At 39.4% G+C, this 19,986-nt stretch overlaps 1 protein-coding gene across 3 annotated transcripts in view; it reads left to right on the plus strand.

Moving 5' to 3' along the window:
* The window catches only part of PLAG1 (PLAG1 zinc finger), a 44,002-nt gene that overhangs the window by 7,394 nt on the left and 16,622 nt on the right, over positions 1-19,986 (plus strand). The window contains exon 2 of one of the 3 annotated variants that reach the window (XM_037506444.2): positions 18,629-18,734. The exons of the other annotated variants lie outside the window; for them this stretch is intronic. The gene's annotated coding sequence lies outside the window, so the exon portion shown is untranslated. The remainder of the gene's footprint in view (positions 1-18,628; positions 18,735-19,986) is intronic. 3 annotated transcript variants of the gene reach the window in all.

Raw genomic sequence — 19,986 nt, forward strand, 5'->3', positions numbered from 1 at the left:
TTCTTTTCTAATCTTTATAGTGCTTTTTGGTAAATCAACTGCTCAAATAAATCCATGTGGTTTCCACACTAGAACAGAATTAGACATATAGTAAAATTGGTAGGTTAATTATGCCAAGAGGGTTTGGAAGCAGACCTAGAAGTTCTTATTTGGACCACATTTAAAAATTTTCAAAGAAGGAAAATGCCTATGAGTGTAAGGTACACCTATAACAGCAATTTAGTGATGTTTTTCTTTTTCTTTTTCTTGCTACATAAAACTTGAACATCCTCAAAGCTACTATCCTGCAAACATGTAACTGATTTAACTAACCCTCTGTGTGCCATAAAGTACATGTATCAGGTTTAGCTTTTAATGTAATTTTTTTAGTTCCCTATAGTGTGAAGACTCTAAATATTTAACTGCATAACTGATGCACTACTGAAACATAGGGAATTTTCATTGAAAGTTGTTTTTGTACCTGAATCAATTTTTGTATGTTTAGAAAGTTTGTAAAAACAAAGTGAATACATACAAATGCCTGGCATTTAGTGGGAGTCCCTAAACATCTATCCTTTGACAATTAATGAAAACACCTTTCAAATAAAAGAGCAAAATTGCTTCAAAATTCATGATTTAGTCACTTTATTTCAAAGAAATATTTTTATCTATATCAGTTGAATATTCATTGTATTTGAAATTTTTAATCATTAAGGGTTTAATACTCAGAAATACTTTACTTCAGTGTTATAGATATCTTCCTTAAAAGCCTTTCTTTGGACATTATAACCTAATTTAGAGAGTTATTTTAAAGCTTTACTTTTATTTAATAAGAGCATTTTTAATCCCCAAATTATGTTGTTATTAAAAGAAATTCCTATCTCACAGCACTTTCAGTGATAGCTCGAGTTATTTTAAATATACACCAGAGATACTGTTGCTTTACTTAAACATTGGGTCTGATGTGCTTGAATTTAATCATACGCAGTTTACCTTTTATCAGGCAGTGCAGGAAGAGGAAGAGAAGGCAGTTTGTTTTGAAAGAAGTGCAATTGATCACATTCAGAGGCTGACTCATAATAGCTTTTCTAAAATACATGATACCTCTGCCAGAATTAAAAGGAATTTCTTAATTAAAACCAAAAAATCTCCGTCTGTCTAAGAAGTGTTTTCATAATCAGATTTCAGGCACACTTACATGCCTGCATTGGCTGTTCCAAGTGTTCCTACTCCTTGCACGCGTTTTGTTCTCAGTGCTGCCACCCTGTGTATGGCAGTGCCTCTAGACTGGATGTACTCCTGTTCTGTGCTATTTATCAAGCGTTAACGTCCAAAACCACTTATGGGGGTGGGAAGCATACATACTACAATTAATTTAAGAGGTATTTTGGCATTCTCTGTTCCCATGTGACACTGTACAAAATCTAGATTGCTTAAAAGTTACACAGGGTAGAAATATGGTAACTCAACTGACAAAAGTGAAATGGGGGAGAGGGAACTTAAAGAGAAATACCATTATCTGTTTCATCAGTCACTTTACTAGAAGAAGGTAGACTTGGATTCGTGTTCTAAATATAGCTTGAAATTGATCAAAGGAGAAAGCAGAGGTTTTGGTCTTTCAAAGTTGAAAGATATTGTCAGACTTTTTTATTTTAGCCAAGTTTTTGTTAAATGTTCTTCCTAGGAAACAAAACTAAAAATGAGCACAAAGAAGAGACTGTTTCTGTTTAAGAGAAAAAGAAACTTAACTTGATTGGTGAAATTAGTCTCTGAATCATTAGCCAAGATGACTTTTAAGTTATATCACCCAAAATATTTTGAGTATTAATAACTGTGCTTCAGCCATAAGCTATTTTGACCTGGATAGCAGGCAGTCTTTGTTTATACCTATATTATCTCATTTAATTTTCACAGCAATTGTGTGAAATAGGAAGTGCTGGCATATGTGCATGCAGGGAACAATCAAGATTTCAGAAACTGGAGTTTTTTTGCTTTTTATAAGTAACTTTTTGGAGCAAACAAGCCACAAAAGCTAATTATTATCCATGAATTTATTATATGACCTAAAGGTGCCCATTTTGAAGTTAATGTATTCATTATAAAAATCAGTTATTGTAAAGATAATATTTTCAGCCATAAAGTTGACACTGAATAGCTCAAGTTACAAAGTGATGTGTGTCCACTTATTTTAAAGCTGCACATAAGGAAGGGGGAAATTTTATAAACTCATAGAGTTAAAGGAGAGTTTTTAAGATAACGACCTAGATTTTGTTTTACAATACTTACAATTGTTGCTTGAAAGAAAGTTTAGAGCAGAGCCATCTGATTTCAGAATGATGAGCCTCTTATTTTGAACTTTTGAATGGTTATAATTCAACAATGTAATTCTGTATTGTGACAACAGAAAATATTGTTTAGCTTTGTCAATATTAGATGTTAGACTTCCAAGATAGAAGTGTCACTGATGAACTTGCTACTCAGGAGAACTGAAAAAAGTGTAAAATGGTGTCCTAATTATGCCAAAATCCAGATTAAGTTCCAAATCTCTATTTTGTTATTTATGTACTTATCTCCTTAGGAGATTTAGAGACAAACCCCACATTTGACTGTGACCATGCACTTGACTTTGTCCAGGCTCCCTAAAATGCTTTTCTCGCATCTTACCTTTCTTTTAAATCCCATCTCAAACCATCTTTTTTTTTTTTTAAGTTTCTTTAATCTTACTCCAAAATGAGTGCCAGAGTAAGTAGAGTAATTCCTGCCCCTCTTATAGTGTTTATATTTGTCTTCTACTTTTTCCTTCTCTTTTATGCCTTTTAGAGAATGTATTGGTGAATAAAAGAAATCAAAGATTTATATTTTGAAATACCAAATGAATGTTACAAACTACAGAGAAAAGTGGGCTGTGAACAAGGTGGCAGTTAGGAATAGGAAGAAAGAGGGGAGGATGTTCAGGTGAAATTGTTTCGGCAGAGGCTAGAAGGTAAAAATGTGCTAATTGTCCATGGCCTCCAAGACCAGTCTGACTGGAGAGGATGATTTGTTAGAGAGCAATGCAAGGTAAGTTAGAAAGGTATGCTGGGGCCTGCCTGTGAGCAGCCTTGGTTGCCTCCTGTGACTGCACTCTGCTGCGAAGACACTGGAGCTTTTTGAGCAGGTAACGATGAATTAGGAAAATTAAGTTGAGTCAGAATAATCTAGAATAAACTGAGCTCATGGGTGTGATACTGGAGTTACAGAGATGTTAGTATAACCCAGATTTGAAGTGGTGGTCCACTGCTATCAGATGACTCAGATCTTTATCAGATAAAGATCTGCAAACCCTAGATATTTTCAGTGTCTATGTTATTTTCAGTGACAGGGCCACCTAGATGGATGCTTGGCATATCAGATTCTCAGCATCTCTAGAACCAACAATGCAAACTTAAATATTTTTTTTAGTGAACCTACCATTCTTTCAGACCCCTGGTCATGAAACCTCCTTTTCTGTGTTCTGTTGGAACCTCTGTTGTAGGTTAAATATTTCTGTTGTAGAAGTATAAACCAAGTGGACCTGTGAAGAAAGGAAGAGACAGTACCAGTAGGTAAATTCAATTCACAGAGGAGGTGAAGGGTCAACATCGGTCAAGGGTCAACATCGGATATGCATAGCACAGGCAGTGTCCCCTCCCCTATCCCCCCCCCATAGCCAGAGCAGAGGGTGTCACAGCGAGCAGAGTGGTAATGGCAGATGAAGCTCAAAGGAAAACTGGGGCCAGGAAGTGTAGGATCTTAGATACCCTATGGAGGGCTTGTATTCTGTTGAGAGAGGGAACCACTGAGATTGAAAGCTTGGGTCTTTAATGATGTAAAGCCATTCTGTAAGCTGTATCGCATTCTCAGTCTCTGCTCAGTCCTTCCATCACCCATTCTCAATGCAGCACATTCTCCTGAAACCCTCTTTCCCCTATGCTCTCGCCAGGTGACTTACCTAGTGCACAGTGTATCTCCCCGCCCAGCTCCTCATTTCTCAAATCCTGTGTCATTCTGGCCCACCCTCCATAAGACATGCCAGGGCCTTGGGCCATCCTGGGGCAGAGTTGGTCTAGTAGGGAGATGGACCCCACAGAATAGGCAGTGTACATTGGGCTGTCTGAGCCAACCATGTTGCTCCCCTCACCTAGTGCCTGGTATTATCACTCACCCCTCCCATCGTCCTCCCCACCTGAGAGTGCGTATATGCTTAAACCTTCTTCCCTAGTTAAAAAAAAAAAATCACAGAAGACCTTTGCCTTCAAGCCGCATTCTCCTCAAGTATCTTTCTTTTGTCGTCTCTTTCTCTTGAACCCTCCTGCCTCACCATTTGAATCTATCATACTGTACCCCAGACCCCAATAACAAATCTAGTGGCATCTTTTCCATTTTATTTCCCACTTGGCCTTTCTGAAGTATTTGATGCATTTCCGAAAACTACCCCCTTACTTGCTTTTCTGGCTCTGCTGCTCCTGCTCTGGTACCTCATTTGCGCTTTCACGTGCTGGTGCCTGTCCTTATACCTGCCCTCCTCACCACCACCAGACAGGCCTCCCCGCACCCACCAAGTCTGTGGCAACAAGTACACATGTCCTGAAGAAAGACAGAGACCTCTGTATTGGGAGGTGGGTCTGCACATAAGCCCAGAGCCAGGGAATACCCAGAATCCCAGAGAGAGATGTACAGACACACAGCTGTAAACACACAGTGGGGATAGGAGACCCCTGCACCTGGAGGGACTAGTCATTTTATGTGGGCTTGTGTAAATTAGTGTTTACCTCAGGAGAGGGAAAAGGACATACCAGAAAGGGATGTGAGCGAATGGCACACCCTGCTCATACCCAGCGGGGAGACACACAACTCTGTGTCTGTCTCGCCCCTGCCTCGGGAGATCCACAGAGGGAAAGATACTCCCATGTCCCCACAGGATGTACTGGAGAGTCCCTGACATCTGGATGGGGCGTGGGGAAGTGTGACACCTCTAGAAAGTGGTGGAGGGGGAAGAGAGAGGCGAGCTCCAGGAGGAGGAAGTGCAGGTAAGTACAGTAGGTGTACTAATGGTGTTGAGGCCCTTGGTGGGACAGCAAGGAGAGACACACATACCCAGAAGGTGAGAGTGTTATACTCACACCAGGATATGATGGGAGACACACTTGCACTCGGGATCACGGAGTGAAAGGCACTCATGCTAGGCACACTAGGTGAGAAGGAAGAGGTACACTCAGATCCAGAAGGATCCAGGCACACAGGTTTCCAGAACTGGGGAGAACCCCCCTTCAGAGTGAGTGGAGAGACACATACACATACACATACACCCTCAGGAGGAGACAAACATAGACACATACCTAGAGAGGAAGAGATGTACAGAATAGGGAGGTGAACCATACAAACCACTAGAGAGGGGAGAGATGTGCATACCCCTGATGGGAAAGAAAACAACAGAGATTCAGAAGGGAGTTGGTGTCCGGGTGTACACATGCACACGCACCAGGGCATATCTAGATGGGTGGAGGAAGAGAAACAGATCCACAGAGGAAGATGCACGTACATCTACACATACAAGGAGGAGGACGAGGCAAGGAGGGATGCCCACACAGGAGAGAGATGGGTAGGAGTCAGGCTAGCACAGGGGGCAGTGAGAGAGGATGCAGTGGGCGGGAGGCCATACATCCAGAGGAATTACAGACATATGTATCTTACCCACACCTTTGGTCCTTGCGCCACCATACACGTGACTGGGGGGTTGGGGGCGGTGAGTAATATTGGTGGTGCCTCCCAGTCCTGGGGAATAATACGTCTTGATGAACCCCCTCCCAGATTCTCTTCTAGAGAGAGAATCTGTAAAGGGAAGTTAACACTTGGCAAGACGTTACCTTCAGTTCCAGTCTATCCTCTTCAAGACACAGGTTTCCAGAGAGAAGGTCACACTTCTGTTGCCTTAATGTTAAAATCATAAAAGTTGTCAAATGTTCACGTGGAAGGTTTTTCCCTTTGAGTCTAGTGTGCCTGTGTGTTACAACCACCCTAAGAGTATGACATAAGCAGCCTTTGGTTTCAGACGCACCACAGGTGATTACCCAAAACTGATGCTTTCACCCTCCGTGACATTGGCACTTGAGTGTCCTAATACTTGGGATTCTCTTTTTCCCACTTCTCGTTGGACAGCATCCTTTCAGGCTTCTAGCACTAAGCACATAGCCTGCTTTGACTTAACACTTGATGGCTTTCTCCCTGCGGTGACTTGGCCTTATTTACCTTGATATCACCCTTCTTTTTTTGCATAGCAAACAAAGTTTTGTGAGATTTAAGCTTTCTGAGCAGCAACCATTGAAGAAACAGTCTTGGGTCCTGTCTTCTCACCTACCCAGAACTATGTGGGGACCGGCTTCCACTATTTCACATTGTTTGCTGTCTACCACAAGGATCCAGACCTCACAGGTTTAGGATCCCCTTCTTCCTTGGAGTTAGGCTGAGGTTACTTTAGGCCAATGAACCTGCATATACCTTCCACAGCTGCTGGGAAGAGACTCAGGCCTCTCTCTGGCTGTCCCCCAACCTCAACCCGCCCCAGACCCTCTCTAGCCACTGTCCCTCTGCATTTCCTCACCCCATTCCTGTTCTCCCCTCACTGCCCTCGCTTTAGGAGGCTGCTTAGCTTGTGTGGGGGATGCAGGGATGGGCCAGGCAGTTACAGAATAGTACTGTCACCTGACATTAAGAAGTGCTTACTGTGTGCTTGCTGTCCAGCACACTTACCATTGCAGATCCTCTAATCCCGGTAACTTGACAAGACAGGGACTGTGTTTTTCCCCAATGCACAGAGGAAGATGATGAACTCAGAGAAGTTAAGTCACTAAGTACTATGAGAGATCGTGAATGAAAAAAAATTCTCAGTGTAGAACCTGGTTCATTTAAGTGCTCAAATGGTTTTCTAAACATCTGTGTCCACTTCATTCTACAAAATTCTAGCATTAATGGTAATGATGATAATAGTTCTCTTGTAGACCTAGGGTTTCTAAAATAGTCTGTTGATTGACTATTGTCTATTGACTATATTAAGTAATTAATATTTTTCTATTTGTATTCTCTAATTTATTTTTTTATTTTATATATGTATATTTTTACATCAGTCTTCATTTTTTATACAATGTATGCTTTATCATCTCAGGTATGACCCAGTGAAATTCCCACCACCAATTCACCCATGTACCTCTTCTAATAGAAATGTCTAATATGTTCTATTAATACTAATCTATTAATAGTTTAATAGAGATTTTAACTAGAGTCTCTGTAATACAGACTCTAGGTAACATTGCCCCAAGTTCACTAAGCAAATTGACTTGACAGAGTCTGTTTCCACACCACAATCCTTATTTATATCCTAACCTCCTCTTTTCTTGATTGCTGAGCAGTGTATTCCTTGCCTACACCTTCCCCTCTCTTTCCATGTCCCATTGAATCTGGAATCGTGTTTGCCCCCAGTAGAGATGGTCAAGATTCTTCCAATGAAAAATGAAGCTCTTCTCTTGATTCTACCAACTCTATTTGGCTATCTTCTTTCTCCTACAGACCTTCATGCCTTCACCATCTTTCCCAAACTCACCAGTTTGGGCTTCTGCATACACACACACACTTACACACTCACATGCTACCTCCAAGTCCAATAGATTTTTTTTTTAAGATTTATTTATTTATACAAGAACCGGGGTACAGGCCAGATGCACTGGAGGGTGAGAGGACTCACCAGAGACAGTGTGGGGAACAGAACAGACAGATTGACCGAAGTACACTGCTGAGGGGAGCAGCGGGCGAGTCAGGAGAGGTCTACTGTGCCGTGTGGATTGCTCCCTGGCCAGCCGGGTTATCAAACTCTTGCTGCAGAGGCTGCAGATAACTTCATAGGTTGCGTCTTAACCCCTTGCAGCACCACCAGGGAGGCCCCATCTGGGGTATTATTTTGATGCAGTTATTTCGTATCATGTATATTTTGGGTGTATTTCCAAAATATACACTATTTTTTAAAGGTATAATTACAATATGATTATCAAACTGCAAAAGAATAATTCCTTAATATCATCAAATAGTGTTCAGCTCTCCAGTTTTCTTAATTTTTTCCAACAACTTTACATGATCCGAATCCAAAAAGTCCTGTTAGTTATATCTTTTTTTTTTGACCTATAGGTTACTGCTTCATTTTATTCCTCCCTGTCCCCCATAAACTTTGTTAAAGAAATGAGATTTTTTGGTTTTGTGTATAGAGTTTCCCATAAGTCTGGGTTTTGATAATTGCAACCCCTGTGGAATTGATTGATGTTTTCCTTTCATTCCTGTAGATGATGTGGGATACAGGTTCTGCTTTTAGCCTTCAAACACTGTATCCCAGAAAGAATAGTTGGAAAGATTGAATGTGAAAGAAATAAACACTGAGTTAATGTAGACATATGATACCTTTTTTAAAAATTCTTTTAATTGTGGTAACATTAGGATTCTCTCCATCAGGTATCACCGCAATAAGGTACCCGCCACCGCGTCATCCACACTCCCATAGTCCATTGTGCTTCCTCCCCCCATTGTTCCTACCCTTCCCCGTTTTCCCCCTCTTTTGGATGCTTCAGTTCTAGAGTCAGTTTTCAAGAGTTAGCCTTTAAGATTATCTTTCACTATGTTAGTTTGTTTCTCTATTTCCCACTTATTAATGACACTATCCGGTATTTATCTTTCTCCTTCTGACTTATTTCAGTTTGCATTATCTTCTCCAAGTCCATCCATGTTGCTGCAATACTACTCTGATTGCTGAGTAGTATTCCTCTGTGTGTGCCTGCCTTCATAATTGGTTCATCTCTTTTTGGGCATTTAGACTGTTTCCATACCCTGACTGTTGTAAACAGTGCTATAGTGGTCATGGTTTTTCTTTTAATTAATGTTTTTGTGTTCTTCAGGTAGATACCAGAATGGGATTGCTGAACTATATGGTAGATCCACGGAGTCTCGAGAAACCTCCATACTGTTTTCTGTAGGTGTTGGAACAGTTTACATTCCCACCAACGGTGTAGGAAGGTTCCTTTTTCTCTATCTACATCCTCACCAGCACTTGTTTCTGGTCCTCTTGATCTAGGCCATTCTCACAGGTGTGAGATGGTATCTTATTGTGGTTTTGATTTGCATTTGTCTGACAATAAATGACAATGAACATTTTTTCATGTGCCTGTTGGCCATCTGTAGAGACATGTATCCTGTTGGTGCAATATGATGTTCTGGTCTAATACTAATATTCACATCATTAACATGTTAAATATTAACAGGTATTTCTTTCTGGTATTATCTTTAAGCCTATATAATACTTTTATAAACAGAATTGGATTTTTTTTTTTCGTGTAGTACTTCTTCTAGCATTGTTTAAAGTTTTTCCCATGTACTTATATGTCACTTCTCTGTAGTCATCAGATGCGAGACTACTTGGAAATGAGCACCCCCATTTAGCCTTCCCCTAGTTGGTGGCCATGTGGCTTACTTCCGGTATTTAATAGCACAGTGATGAATGATCCTGTGCATATATCTTTATGTACAGCTCATATTTTCTTCTTCAGAGTGAAATGAGTGAACAAAATTGTAAATGCCGCCTTTCGTGTGGCAAAGACAGGGCCAATCTGACCTTGGGGAGAATTTCCAGTTGCCAGTGGTACATGGGTGCACCTATCACCTTAACCCTTCCCAGTGTGAGCTGTGACCACTTAAGCCTTGCTTCTGTCTTTCCCTCTTGATTTCTCTTGTATGTATTTCTCTTTCAAATGTTTTCCTCCCTGAGCAGTCACCTCTTGCTGCCATCATTTCATCTGCCTTTGACTCCTGAGGTTGCTTTGTTTCATTTTACCTGAGAGGTCGGCACGTAGTGAGAGTTCGCATGGCACTCAGCTCCACTATAAAGGGTACGATGTGTGTGGATTTGTACATCTATTTTTCCGCTCTGGTTGTTCAGAACTATGTTCCTCTTTTCTGCTTGAGGTCATTGACATTGCATGATAAGTGAGAAATCTCTGTATGATATTAATAATACTACAAGTTTATGTTGAGGTAAAGGGAAAAAACTCACCTGCAAATTTCCGAAATAATCAAAACTTAGCAAGCAAATAAATCAAGGGAGTAATTTTTCATATTACCCAATTATTTTTTTTTTAAATGTAAACCATCAGTACCTCTTCTGGTACCCTTAAGTGTTTGGGAGAATATCATTTAAGAAATCTAAAATATTGGGAATATTGAAAAGTCATAATCATGATTCTCAGAAATTATAATACATGCTAAAAATTACCTCACGTTTGCATAATGCTTCTCAAATTTCATTGTGGCTTACAAGTCCTTACCTCTGAATCTGAACCCCAGAAAGGGTCCTGCTGACTACAGCTTCATGTCCTTTAATTCTGCTAACTCTCTGCTCTTGCTTATTCTTGTGATTGGGAGCCTCCTTTTCTCACATTCTCTTGTTTCCTTTCAGGTTCATTTGCTCCCTGCCACCCCAATTTGCTCTTGGTAGTGCTCAAGAATGCTATATTCCAACAACTGACCTCTCTATCTACTCACTACTTTCCAACATCTCTTCTTGCCTTTAATTAAAAAAAAAAGATTTATTTATGCATAGAAGAACTAGGGTGTAGGCCAGAGGTGCAGGGGTGAGAGGATTCACCAGCGACAAAGTAGGGAGCAGAACAGGTGGATCTACTGACATACACTGCTAAGGAGAACAGCGGAAGAGACAGGAGAGGTCTGCTGCACCATATGTGGGTCAGCTCCCTGATGGGGATTGAACTTGAGCCCGCTGGGGTGATAGCGCTGAATCTTAACCCCTAGGCCACTCGGGATGCCCTATTGCTTTTTCTTTTCTTGGGCTTCTGGGGTCAGTCACATTAGTAGGTGATTAGAAGTGGCTGTATAAATAATCCTGACATGATAGCTGAGTCCAAGGCCCATCTTTTTTTTTTAAATAAATTTTATTTTTATATTCCCCATACAATTGCAACCCCCTTATTTTGACCCCAATCCCTCCCCTCCCCGCCCCCCACCCCCCATATAGTGTCTCTGGTTCATAGTTATTTGTTAATTTTGATTTTCACTTTCTTATAGTTATTCATTTTCCTGGTCCCTTATTTAAGTTTTCTAGATTCCTGCTATGAGTGAGACTATCCGGTATTTTTCTTTTTCTTTCTGGCATCATGCCAAGGCCCATCTTGATGGTGGTTCTTGTTTCTCTCCATATCTGCCTCAAAAATGTTCCCTCCCTGTCCCTTTAGCACCACAGCACCAAAGATGCTTCAGTTCCTCAGGCATGATGGGGGGCGGGGGTTCATTTGCCTAACCTCACCCATGCCATTTCCTCAGTTGGAATGATCTTACCTCCTTTTGCCCCTGCCCTTTTGTTCCTCCCTCTGGGCTGCACTCTCTATTTCTCCAGCCCCATTTTACAGCTCCACCCACATCTCACCTCTGTCCATTCAATTCTGCTGACTCTTCCTTCTCAGATTCTCATCTCCAAAGCTTGGAAGAATCTTTCTGTCAGTTCCTATTGTTCCTAATCTATATTTATTTTGTGACATTTTCTTCCATCTATTTTTTGTTGCCAATAATTTGTAAATATCATTTTGGAATCCCTCCCTCTTAGACTACCTACTCTTTGATGGTAGAACTCGTGACTGGCTCATCTTTATGTGTTTATGATACCTTGATAGATAAGTAACAGATTTATTTATCTCAAAGTTTGTTCTTACAACCTGTTTTAAGAAAGAGCGTCCGAGAGTACAGGAACTACAACGGCATATTGAGAAGACGAACTTTCTAGAGATGACCACAAGATGGCACAGTGACCGCAGTGTCCTAGTATCTGTTGAGGGTGGGCCAACGAAGAGAACAGTATGTCCTTGATTGCTGGATAGTCAAGGAAAACACTAGAAAATTTCCAGCTGAAAGTATCCAGTTAATTCCCAGTCATTCCAAAGGTAATCAGATAGATGGGGCAATGGTTTTCTTCCTCAGACCCATGTGGCCAACAGATGGAAAGCTTCCCTCCTTCCCTTCTTTTCTCTTCTTCCTCCTGCTTTCCATTCACAAATATTTAAGTACCTCCCCCTTGAGGCCACTGTTCTAGATATTAGGAATACAGACATGGACAATAAAAAGGCTGGATCTTTCCCAGTGGAGCTTATCCTGTGGCCTTCACTGGATCCAATTGCAGATATTGGAGACAGCCCCAGAGTTTCTTTGCTGTTTTTTGTTACTTCCTGAAGTTACTTTCCCCTAGCCTGGATTGGTCTACAATTTTTTTTTTTTAATTATTCAAACAGGTTTCAGTTTAATAAGCAAAAGGACCAACAATCATGTATTGTGACAATTTTGTTTTAGCCATGATTTTCTGTGGCCTTTTACAGAAAGTTACCTCACTTAAACAAGAATTGACATACTGACATGTTCTCTGTACAGTTAAAGTTACTGAGGTTCAGAAAGGCCCCAAAACACATCTAATATTGCATAGGTGTCTAATATTGCTTACGTAAATACATGGAAAAATAACTTTCATTATATTACGAGCAGGATCAATACTAGTACATTTTTTAATAACAAAAGAAAAGTCAGTCCAGTATTAATGGCAGGTACCTATAGATAAATATGACTATATTGTTGCTAAAGGTGTGTCTAATGTAAATTTACATACTTTTACATAGACAAGGTGTATCTAATGTAAATTTACATAGTTAAAATTATATCTAGCATTTAGAAATATTACTTCTGCAAGGATGTAAAACTAGTACAAGTGTGATTATTTAGAAGCTTCAGAAATCACACACTGCTTGTTTAAAAACCATGAGGAGTTACTATTAGAGCACCCTGTTATGGTGTGAGTCTTATAGCTGAGGACTCATTTTTTTCCACCATTGAATCCCCCATCTTGTGTGCTTTCCTCCTGCCCTAATCCCACCATCATCCTGGCTTTGCCAGAAGGGAGTCAGCTCCACACCCCTCTTTCCAACCCTTGCTTCAGTTTCAAGAGGATGAGAGTAGACATTTTGTGAGAGCTTATAAAGGAGATATCCCCATGTTAGAGAATCCATTGTGGCATTTTGGCTTATTACGTACTTTGATTGAGTATATTTTTTTCTAATGGGTAACTGTTCTCTATGATTTTTAATAATCATAATATTTTCAGAGGTGCATTATAGTCTTTTGCCACAGGTAAGCCACAGCCAGGGGTTCTGATAGACATAGTTAAATATTACCCAAATTACCATTCAATTCAACACACAAAATGACAATTGACTCCACCTGGATTAAGATAATTTATTTTAGCTGTGATTTAGAGTAAACTGTGATTCTGAGTACCATAAAATTTAAGATACATTCTGTTTATGTCATAGAGATGAGAAAGAAAGTGTACTCCTTCACCAGATCACTTTTAATGTAAATCTCACATTACATAAAAGTGCACACTCTTCTTCAAATGAAGTGTTCCCGTTGTTTGGTTGTTTGTCCTTCAATGATTCTGTCAGTCTATGATTCTATATCGGAGAGTATGTGAGGGGGGAGGTGAGGTGGCCCTATTTTTTAAGTGTATATCAAACCATTTAGGGACAACACTTATTTCTAAGTATAACAGCTTTGCATCTTAAGCCTTCAGAAATACACTAGAGATGACATCGATCACTTTGTTTAATTCTTACAGTACTGCGAGGTAAGTCTGTATTCCTGTCCTGCAGAGGAAACTGCTGAAGAGATTAACTTGTCCAAAGTTATACTAATGGTAAGGGTCTGGCAGGAGTCAAACTCAGTTCTGACTCCCAAAAGCAAGTCCTTTGTCTTGTGCCACTGTTTCTCCTGTACTTCTGGGCTCTGTGAATCCCTTTAGGATTTGTATTTTGAGGCCCTCTCCAGGTCAACATTTTCAAGGGCCATTTTCAAGACAATTGCAGAACTGTACTAGTTAAGATAATGGAAAGACCTTTCTGGAACACATCACCTTATCAGAGTGGGGAGCAGGGCATACATCCTACAGTGGAAAGGGGCCAGACCAGGTCCAGGCTGAGGCTCAGGGAAAGAGGATCCTGGAGGTCTAATTCTGGTGGCTTCGCCCTTTATGTTAACTACTTGTCAGCAAACATAGCAAAGGCTTAAGTGAGCTTATAATTGAGGAATATCAAACTTCTTTTAGAAAAAGCTAACCTAAATAAAAATTGCAAGAACAGTCACCACTTAATTCTATTTCAGAAAGCAAAAAAGGCACACAAAGATTGGTGTTTTCTAAATAATCTGAAAACATGGCTGGGGGTGAGAGTGGGGGAGAAAATTGTATAGGAACCTGCATTTAGCATAATTTGTAAATTATCAGAATAATTAAAAATTTTTCAACTCTTGGTAACCTGACTCTAATAAGGCTCCTCCACCCATGTCAAGTTTCATGGTTCCATTGTCTCTCTCACTCTTGGACCTAAAAATATCAAATTGTCTGAAGTTACCCAAACTCATCATTCCTCTACCTGGAATACCTGCCCTACTTGCTTAGTCTTACTTGTTCTTTTATTATCTTGGCTGGAGCAGTGCTTCATTTATGTTTTTAATTAATCAGAGGCAAACCACCCAATTAGCATGGCTCTTCCTTTTTAAGATTACCGCTAGTTAGCATATTTTAAGGGTCTCTACAGAGGCTGAATTGAGATGCTTCAGTGGGCATTTCCTTTGGTATTTGATAAATGGAACTAATCCCAGATGCATTTATTATTTGTGGAGTTCAGTTAGAGGGTATTCCTGGATCCTTTAAATCATATAGTATGATATGCTAGTCTGTGAAGCAACAGGTGAACCCCATCAGCTTCCTCCAAGGGCAACAGCTGAGAATGTGACTCTAAAATCTGCCTAAATGTGTGTTCTTTCTAATAAGGATTAAATGCGACTCTTACATTTAGACCACTCTTTCTTTATATTTTTTTTTTCTGTGTCTGAAAGATTTTAGTCATTTTGAGTCATTGCCCTTATAGAGGATTTTAGTTTATCATCTTAGTTTATCATTCACAGAAAGTGGGGTTTTTTTTTCCAGACTTAAGTAAATTTATATGAAAATTTTTTCTCATTGGTTTTCCCCATATGAAAATTTGGCCTTTCTTTAGCTTTATTCAGGTAGAATTGATCTTTAGTTAGTTGCACACATTAAAATGTGCAGTTTGCCAAGTTGTGACATATGTTTACATCCCTGAAACCATCTCTGCAACCAACATAGTGAACATAGCCATCATTCCCCACAGTTTGCTCACGTACTCTTGGGAATGCTCCCTCCCGCTCCTACCCCCTGTCCCCACGTAATCACTGAGCTGCTTCCTGTCATTCTAGATTGCTTTGCATTTCCTAGAATTTTATATAAATGGACTCATAGAATATGTCCTTTTTTTGTCTGACTTCTTTCATTCAGCATATTTTAAGTCCTATGTTATTGGATGTAACCTTTTTATTGCTGATTAGTAATCCATTATATAAAATCTATTTACTACTTGTTTATTCAGTCACACATTGATAGATGTTGAACTATACCTAGTTTTTTGTTATAAATAAAGCTGCTGTGAATATTCATGTGCAAGTTTCTGTGAGGACCTTTTCATATTTCTTGGGTAAAAAAATACATAGGTGTGAAATGGTCCATGTTTAACTTTTTAAAGAAGCGCCCAACTATTTTCTAAAGTTCTACCATTTTTATCTCCTCACCAGTGCTATATGAGTTCTGTTAGCTTTACATTCTCACCAGAACTTGATACAGTCAGATCATCAGACTTTTTAATTTTAGTCACTCTGTTGGCTAGGTAGCACTCATGGTACTATTAATTTTCATTTCCCTAGTGACCAATGATGTTGAGTATCTTTTCATGTCCTTATTTGCCACCTGTACATCTACATTGGTGAAATGTCTTTTCAGACATTACCAGTTTTTAAATAGGTGATTATTTTCAAGTTTTGGAAGTTCTTTATCAGATACATGCTTTGCAGAGATTTTCTTCTAGTCCTGTTATCACTTTTATTAGACATGATCAATTTTTATTGTTGAAATATACTTTGAGCATGCCTATACTTAAATATTTGTTTCCCATCTTTTTTTTGTTTGCTTAAATTTATAGAAACAAGTTACCAGTCAATGTACATGAATATTTTAAGTTTTTTGATTATATAGTTCCACAGTATATTCCAGAAAAGTTTCAACAGTTGATACTCCCACCACCAATAACTAAGAAATTTAATTCTTTATGTCAGATTTTGTTTGTTTTGCAAAACCCTGAAGGGTGCCCTTAGATACCCCTTTCTTGCGCCCTATAATGTCCTTCTAGCCACTGCTACTGTCCCCAGGCTAGGTACCCTAGTCCCTCATTCATCAGGCACAGGAACCTTCCACTTGACTGTGGCCAAGTGAAGCAAACTTCATGCATCTCTTGCTGCTTTACCAAAAAAACTTACCGGGATATATTATGTCCCTCTTAGATGAGTACAGAAGCCCCTCTTCTTATCAAAGAAGAAAAACCTCTTCCTTTTCTCAGGCTTAGATTTTTTTTTTCCTACCCTCCCAGAATCGTCTATTTCTTTTCTATCTCTTTATTCTTAACACTTAGGCGTCTGTTCTCTTGTCTCTCCCACCTGGGATCCTGAGTTCCCTTAAGCCTATCACCCTACCTTTTTTCTTCTCTTTCAGTGCACCACTCTTTGAAAGAAAGTGTCTTCTTACAGGAAGTCATTTCCTTGCCACTCGACACCCACATTTAGGAGTTTTACCCTCTTCCATTCTCTCAGTTCCACCCTATCCTGTAATATTTCTTGATGAAGCATGGTGTCTTCATGCCTAGTTGGGAATGCTATGTAAGACTTGCAGGATGGTTCTGTGACTCTTAGCAGTTACCTTTTTGTGGGTTTTGCCACCTCTTTCTTCCTTCTCCTTGAAGCTCAATCTCTGCCCCTCCCCACTAATTACCTGGTTTGTTCTTATAGTGGGTGGGCTTATAGGCTCTGCCATGAGTTAGCTAACAAGTAATTTGGCCTGAGTCTTTCTGTATGCGTTAACTATACAAAATCCTTTTATCCCCTTTGTTACTTTTACCAGACATGTAAGTGTTCTTTGTTTCAGGAAATGCTTGATTTTGCTGATTTTTCAGATCTCTGCTTTAGACTACTCTCTGCCTCATTGGAACAAGCACTCCCTCTCTCCTTCTCCCCTACCCTCTTTTTTCTCCGTCCTCTTCCCTGTTCCCAGTATTTGTTCTCAGTACTTTCTGATCAAGTCAGTGTTCTATAGCAACCTCATTTCTCATGTATGGAGCACGTCAGTGTGAAATGTCTCATCCTTTTGGGTTTCAGTGTACTTTTCTCATTTGAGAGCTTACATTGTCTGTAAACTGCACTTTACTGTAGTTAGAAGGTCTTCTTAGAATCTGTAATAATCCATAGTTCTAGTCTGTGGGAACTTCTGGCTAACTGTATACCTCCCACATGCACCTCCTTTTGTTCTGTTTTTATTTGCATCCTTCAATAGTAAAAATCACCAAAAATCCATGGTTTTCTCCTTTTCTGACCTTGTATGATATTTGTTTATGCCATAAAATACCATTTTTAGCATTGATTTGTCACTCTAATACTGCCTGAAGTTATGTTTTATTTTATTTACTGGTAATATTGCTTAAGTTGACATAAAAATTTCTATACTCTAGCTGCAACTAGTTGGTACACTCCTAGAGTACAGGAGCTGTATCTGTTTGCATCCCCAGTGATTGAATTCAGTGCCATAGGTAATAGATGTTGGTAATATTTATTACATCATTGTTAATGATCTCAGTGGAGTGGTATCTACATACGATTGAATGTTGACTCTCTGACCTAGGGAAATGAACCAGATGATTTCTGCACAGAACTCCTGATATTCCTGCTTTCTCTTAGTTAATGCCCATAGAGAGTCTTTATTAACCTTCACCAACAGAAGGAAGCTGAGGATAATTCAAAACACTGAGTACTTCAGAATACATTTTGGGTTTTCCTGTGTGATGTTGAAGATGGACTTGCCACCTGCAAATTCACATGAAAATGAATAATAGTCTCATCATAAAGACTAATCACTCAGGAGCTGAGTAGTTGTCCATTTATTCAGCCTCTACTTTTGGGTACCCGTTATTTGCACCCTTCCCTGTAAACAGATGACCTAAGGGAAACATCCATCAGGCAAGATTTCCCCTTAGCTACTGTTCAGAACAAGATACACACTTTAAAAGATTTTTCTAAAAACTGTGTTACAAAAAAAATAACTGTATAGAATACAAATGAAGAAAATGAACAGAAATTTGGGGTGATGACAATAAACTTGGAAGATACTTTGCCATATAAAAATATGAACAATACAGTTAATTGTGATTCAGGGGGAATATACAACTCTAGGGCTGTTTACTCTTCATTTTACAATGTCCTGTAAATATTTTGTTTCACATTTATTTCTAACAAGATTTTGATAATTGATTTTCCAATAAAGCATAAAGACTATGAATAGGTAATAATGAATAAAAAAACAATTTAGTTCGTATGCCTTTAACCAGATTGGGTCTGAGTTTTGGAATTTTTAAACTAACTCTTCTTTTCTTTTTAGGTTGCGCCTTGGTGCTGCATTGGCCGTATTTTGGCACGCAGAATGCTTCATTCTATGATGGTCTTTTGATAAGGTTACCTTGCTAGAGTTTGGAGCAGGGCCTCAGGTAGGTGGCTTTTATCATTATATGGCATGACTTTCAAAGTGATTGATTATTCCAGTCACTAAGATAAGATACAATATTAAAAGCTTTGAAAAGCATGCCACATAATAAGCATGCCACTTACTATTTAAAGGTCTGTCAATATCTATTGTGTTCAGCAGGACATCATTAATAGTTACAGTGTAATGGAAGGATTGGAATACTGGCAAGTACAGTCTTCCTTACTCTGCACAACATGGGTAACTGCTGTAAAAGCTTATTTGTTCATATTCCCCAAAAAGCCCACAGATGAACTCTTAAGTTCTTCTTGGAATCTTGTGATAGTCTCTTCCATGTTACCCCCATATCTCTTTCAATCAGCTGGGAAGGATCTGATTAACAATGGCAGGTGGGAGGTAGCTAGCTCTGCTTACTGAACAAGGCAGAGCTAGAATCAGGAACTCAGCAGGACCACAGTTTGCTACCCTTGTTGGAAAGAGGACACGCATGACAGTCTAGATTTCTCAGTCTGTAGATGCAGCTCAGTGACTCAGAATCAAGGTGTAGCAATACTTGGAAACCCAGGCACATAATGGATTTGGTACCAGGTAAGTCTGTCAGCAGGACTTCACACACAAGATCGAGGTTTAGCTGCCAGGTCCCTCAGCAGCCCTAGGATGGGAAGACTGGTTGAAACAAAGATAGCTGTGCCAAGTACCAGAGGATGGGCTCGAGCTCCTAAACTGCACCGCCACCAGGCAGGGGCCCAGCCCTCAGGGAAGAAGGACATAGACTGAGAGCCAGACCGGGCCTCACAGTACATATGAACAGAGCTTTGTAACCAAATAAAAGGTGCATAAATTAACCTGGCTAAAATTCTCTGATAAGCACAGTGTTCTATGGAGATTAAGCATTACAATTAAGTCAGCATAAATTTTTAGTCTTTTGTATATTATAAACACTCTTAAAATATATGAAAAGCTATTAATGGTTGTTTATTGTTATAGGTTAAGGATTTTTTTCCTTCTCCATTATAGTTTTTAAACTTGTTGATAAGGGAGCTGGTTTTTAACAACTAGAAAAAGAAAAATTTTATCACTTTTAGCCAATTTTATGCTGGTTTTCTCCTTTTGATTTCTATCTGAAAGCAGTCAAAAATGTTCTCTGATATTTTCATCATTATCTGTACATTTTAATTTCTCATGAAGAGCATCTCCTTTAAAGGTTTTGAATTTTCCTTTTTTCATTTTTCCTTTCTATAGAATTACATTGACTA

The sequence above is a fragment of the Talpa occidentalis genome, unplaced genomic scaffold (genome assembly GCF_014898055.3).
Source record: "Talpa occidentalis isolate TD23 unplaced genomic scaffold, MPIMG_talOcc4v2.1, whole genome shotgun sequence".
Classification (NCBI taxonomy): domain Eukaryota; kingdom Metazoa; phylum Chordata; class Mammalia; order Eulipotyphla; family Talpidae; genus Talpa; species Talpa occidentalis.